The sequence below is a fragment of the Neoarius graeffei genome, chromosome 25 (assembly GCF_027579695.1).
Source record: "Neoarius graeffei isolate fNeoGra1 chromosome 25, fNeoGra1.pri, whole genome shotgun sequence".
Taxonomy (NCBI): domain Eukaryota; kingdom Metazoa; phylum Chordata; class Actinopteri; order Siluriformes; family Ariidae; genus Neoarius; species Neoarius graeffei.
In genome coordinates this window covers 296,381-312,966 of record NC_083593.1, presented here as the reverse complement: position 1 = coordinate 312,966, position 16,586 = coordinate 296,381, and the positions used below count along the sequence as shown (strand labels likewise).

Below are 16,586 nucleotides of genomic sequence, written 5' to 3'. Positions count from 1 at the left end.
TTTTCATTTACTTTCGGTCCTCAGGATAAACAAAATGTTATTAAATGTCATTGAAATAACTTCTTAGTCTGTTGAGACATGGCCCGTTATAAGTTTTTCCTTTACTGTATTTACTAGTTTACTGAGCGCGCTCCGAGGCGGGCTGGCTGGCTGGCTAGCTAGCGCTCCGGGGCCGGCTGGCTAGCGCTCCGGAGCTGGCTGGCTAGCGCTCCGGAGCCGGCTGGCTAGCGCTCCGGGGCCGGCTGGCTGGCTAGCTAGCGCTCCGGGGCCGGCTGGCTGGCTGGCTAGCTAGCGCTCCGGGGCTGGCTAGCGCTCTGGGGCCGGCTGGCTAGCGCTCCGGAGCCGGCTGGCTGGCTAGCGCTCCGGAGCCGGCTGGCTGGCTAGCGCTCCGGAGCCGGCTGGCTGGCTAGCTAGCGCTCCGGGTCCGGCTGGCTAGCTAGCGCTCCGGAGCCGGCTGGCTGGCTAGCTAGCGCTCCGGGGCCGGCTGGCTAGCTAGCTAGCACTCCAGGGCCGGCTGGCTAGCTAGCTAGCACTCCGGGGCCGGCTGGCTGGCTAGCACTCCGGGGCGGGCTGGCTGGCTGGCTAGCTAGCGCTCCGGGGCCGGCTGGCTGGCTAGCGCTCCGGGGCGGGCTGGCTGGCTGGCTAGCTAGCGCTCCGGGGCGGGCCGGCTGGCTAGCTAGCGCTCCGGGGCGGGCCGGCTGGCTAGCTAGCGCTCCGGGGCCGGCCGGCTGGCTAGCTAGCGCTCCGGGGCCGGCTGGCTGGCTGGCTAGCTAGCGCTCCGGGGCTGGCTAGCGCTCCGGGGCCGGCTGGCTAGCGCTCCGGGGCCGGCTGGCTGGCTAGCGCTCCGGGGCCGGCTGGCTGGCTAGCGCTCCGGGGCCGGCTGGCTGGCTAGCTAGCGCTCCGGGGCCGGCTGGCTGGCTAGCTAGCGCTCCGGGGCCGGCTGGCTGGCTGGCTAGCGCTCTGGGGCCGGCTGGCTAGTGCTCTGGGGCCGGCTGGCTAGCGCTCCGGGGCGGGCTGGCTGGCTAGCTAGCGCTCCGGGGCGGGCCGGCTGGCTAGCTAGCGCTCCGGGGCGGGCCGGCTGGCTAGCTAGCGCTCCGGGGCCGGCCGGCTGGCTAGCTAGCGCTCCGGGGCCGGCTGGCTGGCTGGCTAGCTAGCGCTCCGGGGCTGGCTAGCGCTCCGGGGCAGGCTGGCTAGCGCTCCGGGGCTGGCTGGCTGGCTAGCGCTCCGGGGCCGGCTGGCTGGCTAGCGCTCCGGGGCCGGCTGGCTGGCTAGCTAGCGCTCCGGGGCCGGCTGGCTGGCTGGCTAGCGCTCTGGGGCCGGCTGGCTGGCGTTCCGGGGCCGGCTGGCTCAGTAAACTAGTAAATCCAGTAAAGGAAAAACTTGAGACTGAAAGGTTTTAACAGTCATCCAAATGACTGAACGTAAACATTGCTACAGTAACATACCAGCTACTGTTGTTGACATTAGCTAGCTTGCCGTCCAAAATGGCGGACACCGGGGCGTCACGTGACCCTGTGACGTCAGGTGAAATACCTCAATTCCGCTGGCAGTTCAACATCCGGTCGTGAAAACTCCGTCCGGTAAGCCATAAGGGTCACAAATCTGTAGATCGTTTATTTTAGACATATATCTAGTTATCTGTTCATTAGAAAAATGAGCCGTGTAGTCCGTCGGTTGAAATTGATCTATTCTGTACACGAGTGCAGCAGTATTCAGCGGTGCTTTTGACTGACAAGATGGCGGTATTGTGTACTTTCCGGTCACGTGACTGCAAGATCTCTATAGAACATAACGTCTTTTCTTCTCACTTTCCGTTACTGTAGTCGCTCTTTCACGTTTCATTCGCACACTCACGTCCTCCATTTTTCTCTCCTGTTTCAAATTTGTATTCCATGATGCCTTGCGTGAACGGGGAAAGCCCACCACGGGATGTATGATGTAGTATCTTGAACTGGGTCATTGTGAAGCAGGAAAAAATATCAAAGAATTTAGGGCCATGTGGAGATAAATTCATTAATTGTTCCATTTTTTAAAAAAACTAATAAAATTGGGAGTCTGTGATTTGAATTCAGTAGCTTTTGGTCACTAAACAAAAATAATTGGGCGTCGGGGAAAATTATTTTTATGACCCGAACTTGAAAAATCTGAAAGGCAGTACAGCTTAAAATATCTGCCTTTATTTTCACACAAATAATTCAGATCCCAACTGAAAAAGACAAAAATATTTGTAGAGGTATAAATTTACTTTACTCTGTGTGTGTGTGTGTGTGTGTGTGAGAGAGAGAGATGCCCTGATCTGGATTCCCCCCATATCAAGTTTATTCCCAAGTCCTTTCCCACATACAAGGAATTTGCTTTGGTGATTGGCATTTATTAACTTTAAGATAGAAGAATTTGGCAAAGACAAAAGAAGCTATGTACATAGAATAAAATAATAAGAATAATCTAAAATATACAAATTTGCAAAGTAGACAAATTTAAGGGCGCGAGTTGTTTTGAAGTCCAAGCTGTACAGTGTGTCCCCGAATGTGCAAAAACAGGTCACATGATGAAGATGAAGAAGAGTGATGGCATGAATGTGTGAGAAGAAGGGAATAATGTGCAGTGGGTTATAAATGTGCAATAAAACTTCACAGAATGAAAATGTCTGGCATGACCATGAAATGTGCAAAATCGCAGTTCAGAGATGTTTCTGTGTTCGAGAGCCATTAGATCGCTTTTAATCAATAATTTGGACAGTTTATTTATATAAAATATAAAGATATCTGTAAATATGGCGATGTTATTTAACAGTCGCGGTTTTATTATTCAGGTTTAAACCTGTTTGTTCCCTGATAAACAAAGGGTTGTTATGTCAGTAACCTGTCAGCAGGCGGCGCTAAACAAACAGGGAAGGCGGAAATGGGGCGCTGTGCTGCGGCTCTGAGGGAATCAACACTTAGCATTATCCGCATCGTTAGCCGCGTTAGCAGTGCAGTGTTAGCCGCGTTAGCAGTGTGAGCTCGCTCAGTTCCGCTGCAGCCACAAACACACCTGCTGTTTTCTGTGAAACCTGATTTCCAAAACATCGGCGGGAACCAGAAACTTTATATAAACCGCGTTCCTGACGCCCGGACTGCCGCAGAGAGAGCAGCGCAGCGCAGCGCAGACACCCAGCCACCCGCACCGAGCGGCGGGGACAGCAGCGCGCACAGGGCTGGGCTGCTCTGAGCTCAGCTTCGCCGCTCGAGTGAAATATAAAGGTCTGAAATCGGTCCAAGTTCTATAGTTTAAGATTTTGATAGTTAATTAAGTTGTATATAAACCCTGCGCGGATGAAACCCGGCGGGCTCGGGGCGCAGCGTTAGCATCCCGCAGCTAATCGCCCGCTCGTGCAGCGCTGGGGCTCCGCGCGCGCTCTCTGAGGGCGGAACAGGCGCGCGCGGCCCCGGGGTGATTCAGCGGTTACCGAATAGAACACAGCGTTTAATTTAACATGACGCGCCATAGAGCCGTTATTAACGCACTCGGGTTTAATTTAACATGACGCGCCATAGAGCCGTTATTAACGCACTCGGGTTTAATTTAACATGACGCGCCATAGAGCCGTTATTAACGCACTCGGGTTTAATTTAACATGACGCGCCATAGAGCCGTTATTAACGCACTCGGGTTTAATTTAACATGACGCGCCATAGAGCCGTTATTAACGCACTCGGGTTTAATTTAACATGACGCGCCATAGAGCCGTTATTAACGCACTCGGGTTTAATTTAACATGACGCGCCATAGAGCCGTTATTAACGCACTCGGGTTTAATTTAACATGACGCGCCATAGAGCCGTTACTAACGCACTCGGGTTTAATTTAACATGACGCGCCGTAGAGCCGTTATTAACGCACTCGGGTTTAATTTAACATGACGCGCCGTAGAGCCGTTATTGACGCACTCGGGTTTAATTTAACATGACGCGCCATAGAGCCGTTATTAACGCACTCGGGTTTAATTTAACATGACGCGCCATAGAGCCGTTATTAACGCACTCGGGTTTAATTTAACATGACGCGCCATAGAGCCGTTATTAACGCACTCGGGTTTAATTTAACATGACGCGCCATAGAGCCGTTATTAACGCACTCGGGTTTAATTTAACATGACGCGCCATAGAGCCGTTATTAACGCACTCGGGTTTAATTTAACATGACGCGCCATAGAGCCGTTATTAACGCACTCGGGTTTAATTTAACATGACGCGCCATAGAGCCGTTATTAACGCACTCGGGTTTAATTTAACATGACGCGCCGTAGAGCCGTTATTAACGCACTCGGGTTTAATTTAACATGACGCGCCGTAGAGCCGTTATTGACGCACTCGGGTTTAATTTAACATGACGCGCCATAGAGCCGTTATTAACGCACTCGGGTTTAATTTAACATGACGCGCCATAGAGCCGTTATTAACGCACTCGGGTTTAATTTAACATGACGCGCCATAGAGCCGTTACTAACGCACTCGGGTTTAATTTAACATGACGCGCCATAGAGCCGTTACTAACGCACTCGGGTTTAATTTAACATGACGCGCCATAGAGCCGTTATTGACGCACTCGGGTTTAATTTAACATGACGCGCCATAGAGCCGTTATTAACGCACTCGGGTTTAATTTAACATGACGCGCCATAGAGCCGTTATTAACGCACTCGGGTTTAATTTAACATGACGCGCCATAGAGCCGTTATTAACGCACTCGGGTTTAATTTAACATGACGCGCCATAGAGCCGTTATTAACGCACTCGGGTTTAATTTAACATGACGCGCCATAGAGCCGTTATTAACGCACTCGGGTTTAATTTAACATGACGCGCCATAGAGCCGTTATTAACGCACTCGGGTTTAATTTAACATGACGCGCCATAGAGCCGTTATTAACGCACTCGGGTTTAATTTAACATGACGCGCCATAGAGCCGTTATTAACGCACTCGGGTTTAATTTAACATGACGCGCCATAGAGCCGTTATTAACGCACTCGGGTTTAATTTAACATGACGCGCCGTAGAGCCGTTATTGACGCACTCGGGTTTAATTTAACATGACGCGCCATAGAGCCGTTATTAACGCACTCGGGTTTAATTTAACATGACGCGCCATAGAGCCGTTATTAACGCACTCGGGTTTAATTTAACATGACGCGCCATAGAGCCGTTATTAACGCACTCGGGTTTAATTTAACATGACGCGCCGTAGAGCCGTTATTGACGCACTCGGGTTTAATTTAACATGGCGCGCCATAGAGCCGTTATTAACGCACTCGGGTTTAATTTAACATGACGCGCCATAGAGCCGTTATTAACGCACTCGGGTTTAATTTAACATGACGCGCCGTAGAGCCGTTATTAACACACTCGGGTTTAATTTAACATGACGCGCCATAGAGCCGTTATTAACGCACTCGGGTTTAATTTAACATGACGCGCCATAGAGCCGTTATTAACGCACTCGGGTTTAATTTAACATGACGCGCCGTAGAGCCGTTATTGACGCACTCGGGTTTAATTTAACATGACGCGCCATAGAGCCGTTATTAACGCACTCGGGTTTAATTTAACATGACGCGCCATAGAGCCGTTATTGACGCACTCGGGTTTAATTTAACATGACGCGCCATAGAGCCGTTATTAACGCACTCGGGTTTAATTTAACATGACGCGCCATAGAGCCGTTATTGACGCACTCGGGTTTAATTTAACATGACGCGCCATAGAGCCGTTATTAACGCACTCGGGTTTAATTTAACATGACGCGCCATAGAGCCGTTATTGACGCACTCGGGTTTAATTTAACATGACGCGCCGTAGAGCCGTTATTGACGCACTCGGGTTTAATTTAACATGACGCGCCATAGAGCCGTTATTGACGCACTCGGGTTTAATTTAACATGACGCGCCATAGAGCCGTTATTAACGCACTCGGGTTTAATTTAACATGACGCGCCGTAGAGCCGTTATTGACGCACTCGGGTTTAATTTAACATGACGCGCCATAGAGCCGTTATTAACGCACTCGGGTTTAATTTAACATGACGCGCCGTAGAGCCGTTATTGACGCACTCGGGTTTAATTTAACATGACGCGCCGTAGAGCCGTTATTAACGCACTCGGGTTTAATTTAACATGACGCGCCATAGAGCCGTTATTGACGCACTCGGGTTTAATTTAACATGACGCGCCATAGAGCCGTTATTGACGCACTCGGGTTTAATTTAACATGACGCGCCATAGAGCCGTTATTGACGCACTCGGGTTTAATTTAACATGACGCGCCATAGAGCCGTTATTGACGCACTCGGGTTTAATTTAACATGACGCGCCATAGAGCCGTTATTAACGCACTCGGGTTTAATTTAACATGACGCGCCATAGAGCCGTTATTAACGCACTCGGGTTTAATTTAACATGACGCGCCATAGAGCCGTTATTGACGCACTCGGGTTTAATTTAACATGACGCGCCATAGAGCCGTTACTAACGCACTCGGGTTTAATTTAACATGACGCGCCATAGAGCCGTTATTAACGCACTCGGGTTTAATTTAACATGACGCGCCGTAGAGCCGTTATTGACGCACTCGGGTTTAATTTAACATGACGCGCCATAGAGCCGTTACTAACGCACTCGGGTTTAATTTAACATGACGCGCCATAGAGCCGTTATTAACGCACTCGGGTTTAATTTAACATGACGCGCCATAGAGCCGTTATTAACGCACTCGGGTTTAATTTAACATGACGCGCCATAGAGCCGTTATTAACGCACTCGGGTTTAATTTAACATGACGCGCCATAGAGCCGTTATTAACGCACTCGGGTTTAATTTAACATGACGCGCCATAGAGCCGTTATTAACGCACTCGGGTTTAATTTAACATGACGCGCCATAGAGCCGTTATTGACGCACTCGGGTTTAATTTAACATGACGCGCCATAGAGCCGTTATTAACGCACTCGGGTTTAATTTAACATGACGCGCCATAGAGCCGTTATTAACGCACTCGGGTTTAATTTAACATGACGCGCCATAGAGCCGTTATTGACGCACTCGGGTTTAATTTAACATGACGCGCCATAGAGCCGTTATTAACGCACTCGGGTTTAATTTAACATGACGCGCCATAGAGCCGTTATTAACGCACTCGGGTTTAATTTAACATGACGCGCCATAGAGCCGTTATTAACGCACTCGGGTTTAATTTAACATGACGCGCCGTAGAGCCGTTATTAACGCACTCGGGTTTAATTTAACATGACGCGCCATAGAGCCGTTATTAACGCACTCGGGTTTAATTTAACATGACGCGCCATAGAGCCGTTATTGACGCACTCGGGTTTAATTTAACATGACGCGCCATAGAGCCGTTATTGACGCACTCGGGTTTAATTTAACATGACGCGCCATAGAGCCGTTATTAACGCACTCGGGTTTAATTTAACATGACGCGCCATAGAGCCGTTATTAACGCACTCGGGTTTAATTTAACATGACGCGCCGTAGAGCCGTTATTAACGCACTCGGGTTTAATTTAACATGACGCGCCATAGAGCCGTTATTAACGCACTCGGGTTTAATTTAACATGACGCGCCGTAGAGCCGTTATTGACGCACTCGGGTTTAATTTAACATGACGCGCCATAGAGCCGTTATTAACGCACTCGGGTTTAATTTAACATGACGCGCCATAGAGCCGTTATTAACGCACTCGGGTTTAATTTAACATGACGCGCCATAGAGCCGTTATTAACGCACTCGGGTTTAATTTAACATGACGCGCCATAGAGCCGTTATTAACGCACTCGGGTTTAATTTAACATGACGCGCCATAGAGCCGTTATTAACGCACTCGGGTTTAATTTAACATGACGCGCCATAGAGCCGTTATTAACGCACTCGGGTTTAATTTAACATGACGCGCCATAGAGCCGTTACTAACGCACTCGGGTTTAATTTAACATGACGCGCCATAGAGCCGTTATTGACGCACTCGGGTTTAATTTAACATGACGCGCCATAGAGCCGTTATTAACGCACTCGGGTTTAATTTAACATGACGCGCCATAGAGCCGTTACTAACGCACTCGGGTTTAATTTAACATGACGCGCCATAGAGCCGTTATTAACGCACTCGGGTTTAATTTAACATGACGCGCCGTAGAGCCGTTATTGACGCACTCGGGTTTAATTTAACATGACGCGCCGTAGAGCCGTTACTAACGCACTCGGGTTTAATTTAACATGACGCGCCATAGAGCCGTTATTGACGCACTCGGGTTTAATTTAACATGACGCGCCATAGAGCCGTTATTAACGCACTCGGGTTTAATTTAACATGACGCGCCATAGAGCCGTTATTGACGCACTCGGGTTTAATTTAACATGACGCGCCATAGAGCCGTTATTAACGCACTCGGGTTTAATTTAACATGACGCGCCATAGAGCCGTTATTAACGCACTCGGGTTTAATTTAACATGACGCGCCATAGAGCCGTTACTAACGCACTCGGGTTTAATTTAACATGACGCGCCATAGAGCCGTTACTAACGCACTCGGGTTTAATTTAACATGACGCGCCGTAGAGCCGTTACTGACGCACTCGGGTTTAATTTAACATGACGCGCCATAGAGCCGTTATTGACGCACTCGGGTTTAATTTAACATGACGCGCCATAGAGCCGTTATTAACGCACTCGGGTTTAATTTAACATGACGCGCCATAGAGCCGTTATTGACGCACTCGGGTTTAATTTAACATGACGCGCCATAGAGCCGTTATTAACGCACTCGGGTTTAATTTAACATGACGCGCCATAGAGCCGTTATTAACGCACTCGGGTTTAATTTAACATGACGCGCCATAGAGCCGTTATTGACGCACTCGGGTTTAATTTAACATGACGCGCCATAGAGCCGTTATTAACGCACTCGGGTTTAATTTAACATGACGCGCCATAGAGCCGTTATTGACGCACTCGGGTTTAATTTAACATGACGCGCCATAGAGCCGTTATTAACGCACTCGGGTTTAATTTAACATGACGCGCCATAGAGCCGTTATTAACGCACTCGGGTTTAATTTAACATGACGCGCCATAGAGCCGTTACTAACGCACTCGGGTTTAATTTAACATGACGCGCCATAGAGCCGTTACTAACGCACTCGGGTTTAATTTAACATGACGCGCCGTAGAGCCGTTACTAACGCACTCGGGTTTAATTTAACATGACGCGCCGTAGAGCCGTTACTAACGCACTCGGGTTTAATTTAACATGACGCGCCATAGAGCCGTTATTGACGCACTCGGGTTTAATTTAACATGACGCGCCATAGAGCCGTTATTAACGCACTCGGGTTTAATTTAACATGACGCGCCATAGAGCCGTTATTAACGCACTCGGGTTTAATTTAACATGACGCGCCATAGAGCCGTTACTAACGCACTCGGGTTTAATTTAACATGACGCGCCATAGAGCCGTTATTAACGCACTCGGGTTTAATTTAACATGACGCGCCGTAGAGCCGTTATTGACGCACTCGGGTTTAATTTAACATGACGCGCCATAGAGCCGTTATTAACGCACTCGGGTTTAATTTAACATGACGCGCCATAGAGCCGTTATTAACGCACTCGGGTTTAATTTAACATGACGCGCCATAGAGCCGTTACTAACGCACTCGGGTTTAATTTAACATGACGCGCCATAGAGCCGTTATTAACGCACTCGGGTTTAATTTAACATGACGCGCCGTAGAGCCGTTATTGACGCACTCGGGTTTAATTTAACATGACGCGCCATAGAGCCGTTATTGACGCACTCGGGTTTAATTTAACATGACGCGCCATAGAGCCGTTATTAACGCACTCGGGTTTAATTTAACATGACGCGCCATAGAGCCGTTACTAACGCACTCGGGTTTAATTTAACATGACGCGCCATAGAGCCGTTATTAACGCACTCGGGTTTAATTTAACATGACGCGCCGTAGAGCCGTTATTGACGCACTCGGGTTTAATTTAACATGACGCGCCATAGAGCCGTTATTAACGCACTCGGGTTTAATTTAACATGACGCGCCATAGAGCCGTTACTAACGCACTCGGGTTTAATTTAACATGACGCGCCATAGAGCCGTTATTGACGCACTCGGGTTTAATTTAACATGACGCGCCATAGAGCCGTTATTGACGCACTCGGGTTTAATTTAACATGACGCGCCATAGAGCCGTTATTAACGCACTCGGGTTTAATTTAACATGACGCGCCATAGAGCCGTTACTAACGCACTCGGGTTTAATTTAACATGACGCGCCATAGAGCCGTTACTAACGCACTCGGGTTTAATTTAACATGACGCGCCGTAGAGCCGTTACTAACGCACTCGGGTTTAATTTAACATGACGCGCCATAGAGCCGTTATTGACGCACTCGGGTTTAATTTAACATGACGCGCCATAGAGCCGTTATTAACGCACTCGGGTTTAATTTAACATGACGCGCCATAGAGCCGTTACTAACGCACTCGGGTTTAATTTAACATGACGCGCCATAGAGCCGTTATTAACGCACTCGGGTTTAATTTAACATGACGCGCCATAGAGCCGTTACTAACGCACTCGGGTTTAATTTAACATGACGCGCCATAGAGCCGTTATTAACGCACTCGGGTTTAATTTAACATGACGCGCCATAGAGCCGTTACTAACGCACTCGGGTTTAATTTAACATGACGCGCCATAGAGCCGTTACTAACGCACTCGGGTTTAATTTAACATGACGCGCCATAGAGCCGTTACTAACGCACTCGGGTTTAATTTAACATGACGCGCCGTAGAGCCGTTACTAACGCACTCGGGTTTAATTTAACATGACGCGCCATAGAGCCGTTATTGACGCACTCGGGTTTAATTTAACATGACGCGCCATAGAGCCGTTATTAACGCACTCGGGTTTAATTTAACATGACGCGCCATAGAGCCGTTACTAACGCACTCGGGTTTAATTTAACATGACGCGCCATAGAGCCGTTATTAACGCACTCGGGTTTAATTTAACATGACGCGCCGTAGAGCCGTTATTGACGCACTCGGGTTTAATTTAACATGACGCGCCATAGAGCCGTTATTAACGCACTCGGGTTTAATTTAACATGACGCGCCGTAGAGCCGTTACTAACGCACTCGGGTTTAATTTAACATGACGCGCCATAGAGCCGTTATTAACGCACTCGGGTTTAATTTAACATGACGCGCCATAGAGCCGTTATTAACGCACTCGGGTTTAATTTAACATGACGCGCCATAGAGCCGTTATTAACGCACTCGGGTTTAATTTAACATGACGCGCCATAGAGCCGTTATTAACGCACTCGGGTTTAATTTAACATGACGCGCCATAGAGCCGTTATTAACGCACTCGGGTTTAATTTAACATGACGCGCCATAGAGCCGTTATTGACGCACTCGGGTTTAATTTAACATGACGCGCCGTAGAGCCGTTATTGACGCACTCGGGTTTAATTTAACATGACGCGCCATAGAGCCGTTATTGACGCACTCGGGTTTAATTTAACATGACGCGCCGTAGAGCCGTTATTGACGCACTCGGGTTTAATTTAACATGACGCGCCATAGAGCCGTTATTAACGCACTCGGGTTTAATTTAACATGACGCGCCATCGAGCCGTTATTAACGCACTCGGGTTTAATTTAACATGACGCGCCGTAGAGCCGTTATTGACGCACTCGGGTTTAATTTAACATGACGCGCCATAGAGCCGTTATTGACGCACTCGGGTTTAATTTAACATGACGCGCCATAGAGCCGTTATTGACGCACTCGGGTTTAATTTAACATGACGCGCCGTAGAGCCGTTATTAACGCACTCGGGTTTAATTTAACATGACGCGCCATAGAGCCGTTATTGACGCACTCGGGTTTAATTTAACATGACGCGCCATAGAGCCGTTATTGACGCACTCGGGTTTAATTTAACATGACGCGCCATAGAGCCGTTATTGACGCACTCGGGTTTAATTTAACATGACGCGCCATAGAGCCGTTATTAACGCACTCGGGTTTAATTTAACATGACGCGCCATAGAGCCGTTATTAACGCACTCGGGTTTAATTTAACATGACGCGCCATAGAGCCGTTATTAACGCACTCGGGTTTAATTTAACATGACGCGCCGTAGAGCCGTTATTGACGCACTCGGGTTTAATTTAACATGACGCGCCGTAGAGCCGTTATTAACGCACTCGGGTTTAATTTAACATGACGCGCCATAGAGCCGTTATTAACGCACTCGGGTTTAATTTAACATGACGCGCCGTAGAGCCGTTATTGACGCACTCGGGTTTAATTTAACATGACGCGCCGTAGAGCCGTTATTAACGCACTCGGGTTTAATTTAACATGACGCGCCATAGAGCCGTTATTAACGCACTCGGGTTTAATTTAACATGACGCGCCGTAGAGCCGTTATTAACGCACTCGGGTTTAATTTAACATGACGCGCCATAGAGCCGTTATTAACGCACTCGGGTTTAATTTAACATGACGCGCCATAGAGCCGTTATTAACGCACTCGGGTTTAATTTAACATGACGCGCCGTAGAGCCATTATTAACGCACTCGGGTTTAATTTAACATGACGCGCCATAGAGCCGTTACTAACGCACTCGGCTTTAATTTAACATGACGCGCCATAGAGCCGTTACTAACGCACTCGGGTTTAATTTAACATGACGCGCCATAGAGCCGTTACTAACGCACTCGGGTTTAATTTAACATGACGCGCCATAGAGCCGTTACTAACGCACTCGGGTTTAATTTAACATGACGCGCCATAGAGCCGTTACTAACGCACTCGGGTTTAATTTAACATGACGCGCCATAGAGCCGTTACTAACGCACTCGGGTTTAATTTAACATGACGCGCCATAGAGCCGTTATTGACGCACTCGGGTTTAATTTAACATGACGCGCCATAGAGCCGTTATTAACGCACTCGGGTTTAATTTAACATGACGCGCCATAGAAGCCGTTACTAACGCACTCGGGTTTAATTTAACATGACGCGCCATAGAGCCGTTACTAACGCACTCGGGTTTAATTTAACATGACGCGCCGTAGAGCCGTTACTAACGCACTCGGGTTTAATTTAACATGACGCGCCATAGAGCCGTTATTGACGCACTCGGGTTTAATTTAACATGACGCGCCATAGAGCCGTTATTAACGCACTCGGGTTTAATTTAACATGACGCGCCATAGAGCCGTTACTAACGCACTCGGGTTTAATTTAACATGACGCGCCATAGAGCCGTTATTAACGCACTCGGGTTTAATTTAACATGACGCGCCGTAGAGCCGTTATTGACGCACTCGGGTTTAATTTAACATGACGCGCCATAGAGCCGTTATTAACGCACTCGGGTTTAATTTAACATGACGCGCCATAGAGCCGTTACTAATGCACTCGGGTTTAATTTAACATGACGCGCCATAGAGCCGTTATTGACGCACTCGGGTTTAATTTAACATGACGCGCCATAGAGCCGTTATTGACGCACTCGGGTTTAATTTAACATGACGCGCCATAGAGCCGTTATTAACGCACTCGGGTTTAATTTAACATGACGCGCCATAGAGCCGTTACTAACGCACTCGGGTTTAATTTAACATGACGCGCCATAGAGCCGTTACTAACGCACTCGGGTTTAATTTAACATGACGCACCGTAGAGCCGTTACTAACGCACTCGGGTTTAATTTAACATGACGCGCCATAGAGCCGTTATTGACGCACTCGGGTTTAATTTAACATGACGCGCCATAGAGCCGTTATTAACGCACTCGGGTTTAATTTAACATGACGCGCCATAGAGCCGTTACTAACGCACTCGGGTTTAATTTAACATGACGCGCCATAGAGCCGTTATTAACGCACTCGGGTTTAATTTAACATGACGCGCCGTAGAGCCGTTATTGACGCACTCGGGTTTAATTTAACATGACGCGCCATAGAGCCGTTATTAACGCACTCGGGTTTAATTTAACATGACGCGCCATAGAGCCGTTACTAACGCACTCGGGTTTAATTTAACATGACGCGCCATAGAGCCGTTACTAACGCACTCGGGTTTAATTTAACATGACGCGCCATAGAGCCGTTACTAACGCACTCGGGTTTAATTTAACATGACGCGCCGTAGAGCCGTTACTAACGCACTCGGGTTTAATTTAACATGACGCGCCATAGAGCCGTTATTGACGCACTCGGGTTTAATTTAACATGACGCGCCATAGAGCCGTTATTAACGCACTCGGGTTTAATTTAACATGACGCGCCATAGAGCCGTTACTAACGCACTCGGGTTTAATTTAACATGACGCGCCATAGAGCCGTTATTAACGCACTCGGGTTTAATTTAACATGACGCGCCGTAGAGCCGTTATTGACGCACTCGGGTTTAATTTAACATGACGCGCCATAGAGCCGTTATTAACGCACTCGGGTTTAATTTAACATGACGCGCCGTAGAGCCGTTACTAACGCACTCGGGTTTAATTTAACATGACGCGCCATAGAGCCGTTATTAACGCACTCGGGTTTAATTTAACATGACGCGCCATAGAGCCGTTATTAACGCACTCGGGTTTAATTTAACATGACGCGCCATAGAGCCGTTATTAACGCACTCGGGTTTAATTTAACATGACGCGCCATAGAGCCGTTATTAACGCACTCGGGTTTAATTTAACATGACGCGCCATAGAGCCGTTATTAACGCACTCGGGTTTAATTTAACATGACGCGCCATAGAGCCGTTATTGACGCACTCGGGTTTAATTTAACATGACGCGCCGTAGAGCCGTTATTGACGCACTCGGGTTTAATTTAACATGACGCGCCATAGAGCCGTTATTGACGCACTCGGGTTTAATTTAACATGACGCGCCGTAGAGCCGTTATTGACGCACTCGGGTTTAATTTAACATGACGCGCCATAGAGCCGTTATTAACGCACTCGGGTTTAATTTAACATGACGCGCCGTAGAGCCGTTATTAACGCACTCGGGTTTAATTTAACATGACGCGCCGTAGAGCCGTTATTGACGCACTCGGGTTTAATTTAACATGACGCGCCATAGAGCCGTTATTGACGCACTCGGGTTTAATTTAACATGACGCGCCGTAGAGCCGTTATTAACGCACTCGGGTTTAATTTAACATGACGCGCCATAGAGCCGTTATTGACGCACTCGGGTTTAATTTAACATGACGCGCCATAGAGCCGTTATTGACGCACTCGGGTTTAATTTAACATGACGCGCCATAGAGCCGTTATTGACGCACTCGGGTTTAATTTAACATGACGCGCCATAGAGCCGTTATTGACGCACTCGGGTTTAATTTAACATGACGCGCCATAGAGCCGTTATTAACGCACTCGGGTTTAATTTAACATGACGCGCCATAGAGCCGTTATTGACGCACTCGGGTTTAATTTAACATGACGCGCCGTAGAGCCGTTATTGACGCACTCGGGTTTAATTTAACATGACGCGCCGTAGAGCCGTTATTAACGCACTCGGGTTTAATTTAACATGACGCGCCATAGAGCCGTTATTAACGCACTCGGGTTTAATTTAACATGACGCGCCGTAGAGCCGTTATTAACGCACTCGGGTTTAATTTAACATGACGCGCCATAGAGCCGTTATTGACGCACTCGGGTTTAATTTAACATGACGCGCCATAGAGCCGTTATTGACGCACTCGGGTTTAATTTAACATGACGCGCCATAGAGCCGTTATTGACGCACTCGGGTTTAATTTAACATGACGCGCCATAGAGCCGTTATTGACGCACTCGGGTTTAATTTAACATGACGCGCCATAGAGCCGTTATTAACGCACTCGGGTTTAATTTAACATGACGCGCCATAGAGCCGTTATTGACGCACTCGGGTTTAATTTAACATGACGCGCCATAGAGCCGTTATTGACGCACTCGGGTTTAATTTAACATGACGCGCCGTAGAGCCGTTATTAACGCACTCGGGTTTAATTTAACATGACGCGCCATAGAGCCGTTATTAACGCACTCGGGTTTAATTTAACATGACGCGCCGTAGAGCCGTTATTAACGCACTCGGGTTTAATTTAACATGACGCGCCATAGAGCCGTTATTAACGCACTCGGGTTTAATTTAACATGACGCGCCATAGAGCCGTTACTAACGCACTCGGGTTTAATTTAACATGACGCGCCATAGAGCCGTTACTAACGCACTCGGGTTTAATTTAACATGACGCGCCATAGAGCCGTTATTGACGCACTCGGGTTTAATTTAACATGACGCGCCATAGAGCCGTTATTAACGCACTCGGGTTTAATTTAACATGACGCGCCATAGAGCCGTTACTAACGCACTCGGGTTTAATTTAACATGACGCGCCATAGAGCCGTTACTAACGCACTCGGGTTTAATTTAACATGACGCGCCGTAGAGCCGTTACTAACGCACTCGGGTTTAATTT

The 16,586-nt window shown here is 48.0% G+C and overlaps 1 protein-coding gene across 2 annotated transcripts in view; it reads left to right on the top strand.

The window, feature by feature from the left end:
• Nucleotides 1-2,911: 2,911 nt before the first annotated feature.
• The window catches only part of frmd8 (FERM domain containing 8), a 38,322-nt gene continuing 24,647 nt past the window's right edge, over nucleotides 2,912-16,586 (top strand). The window contains exon 1 of one of the 2 annotated variants that reach the window (XM_060909359.1): nucleotides 2,912-3,242. The gene's annotated coding sequence lies outside the window, so the exon portion shown is untranslated. The remainder of the gene's footprint in view (nucleotides 3,243-16,586) is intronic. The other variant, XM_060909358.1, reaches the window with a different exon arrangement.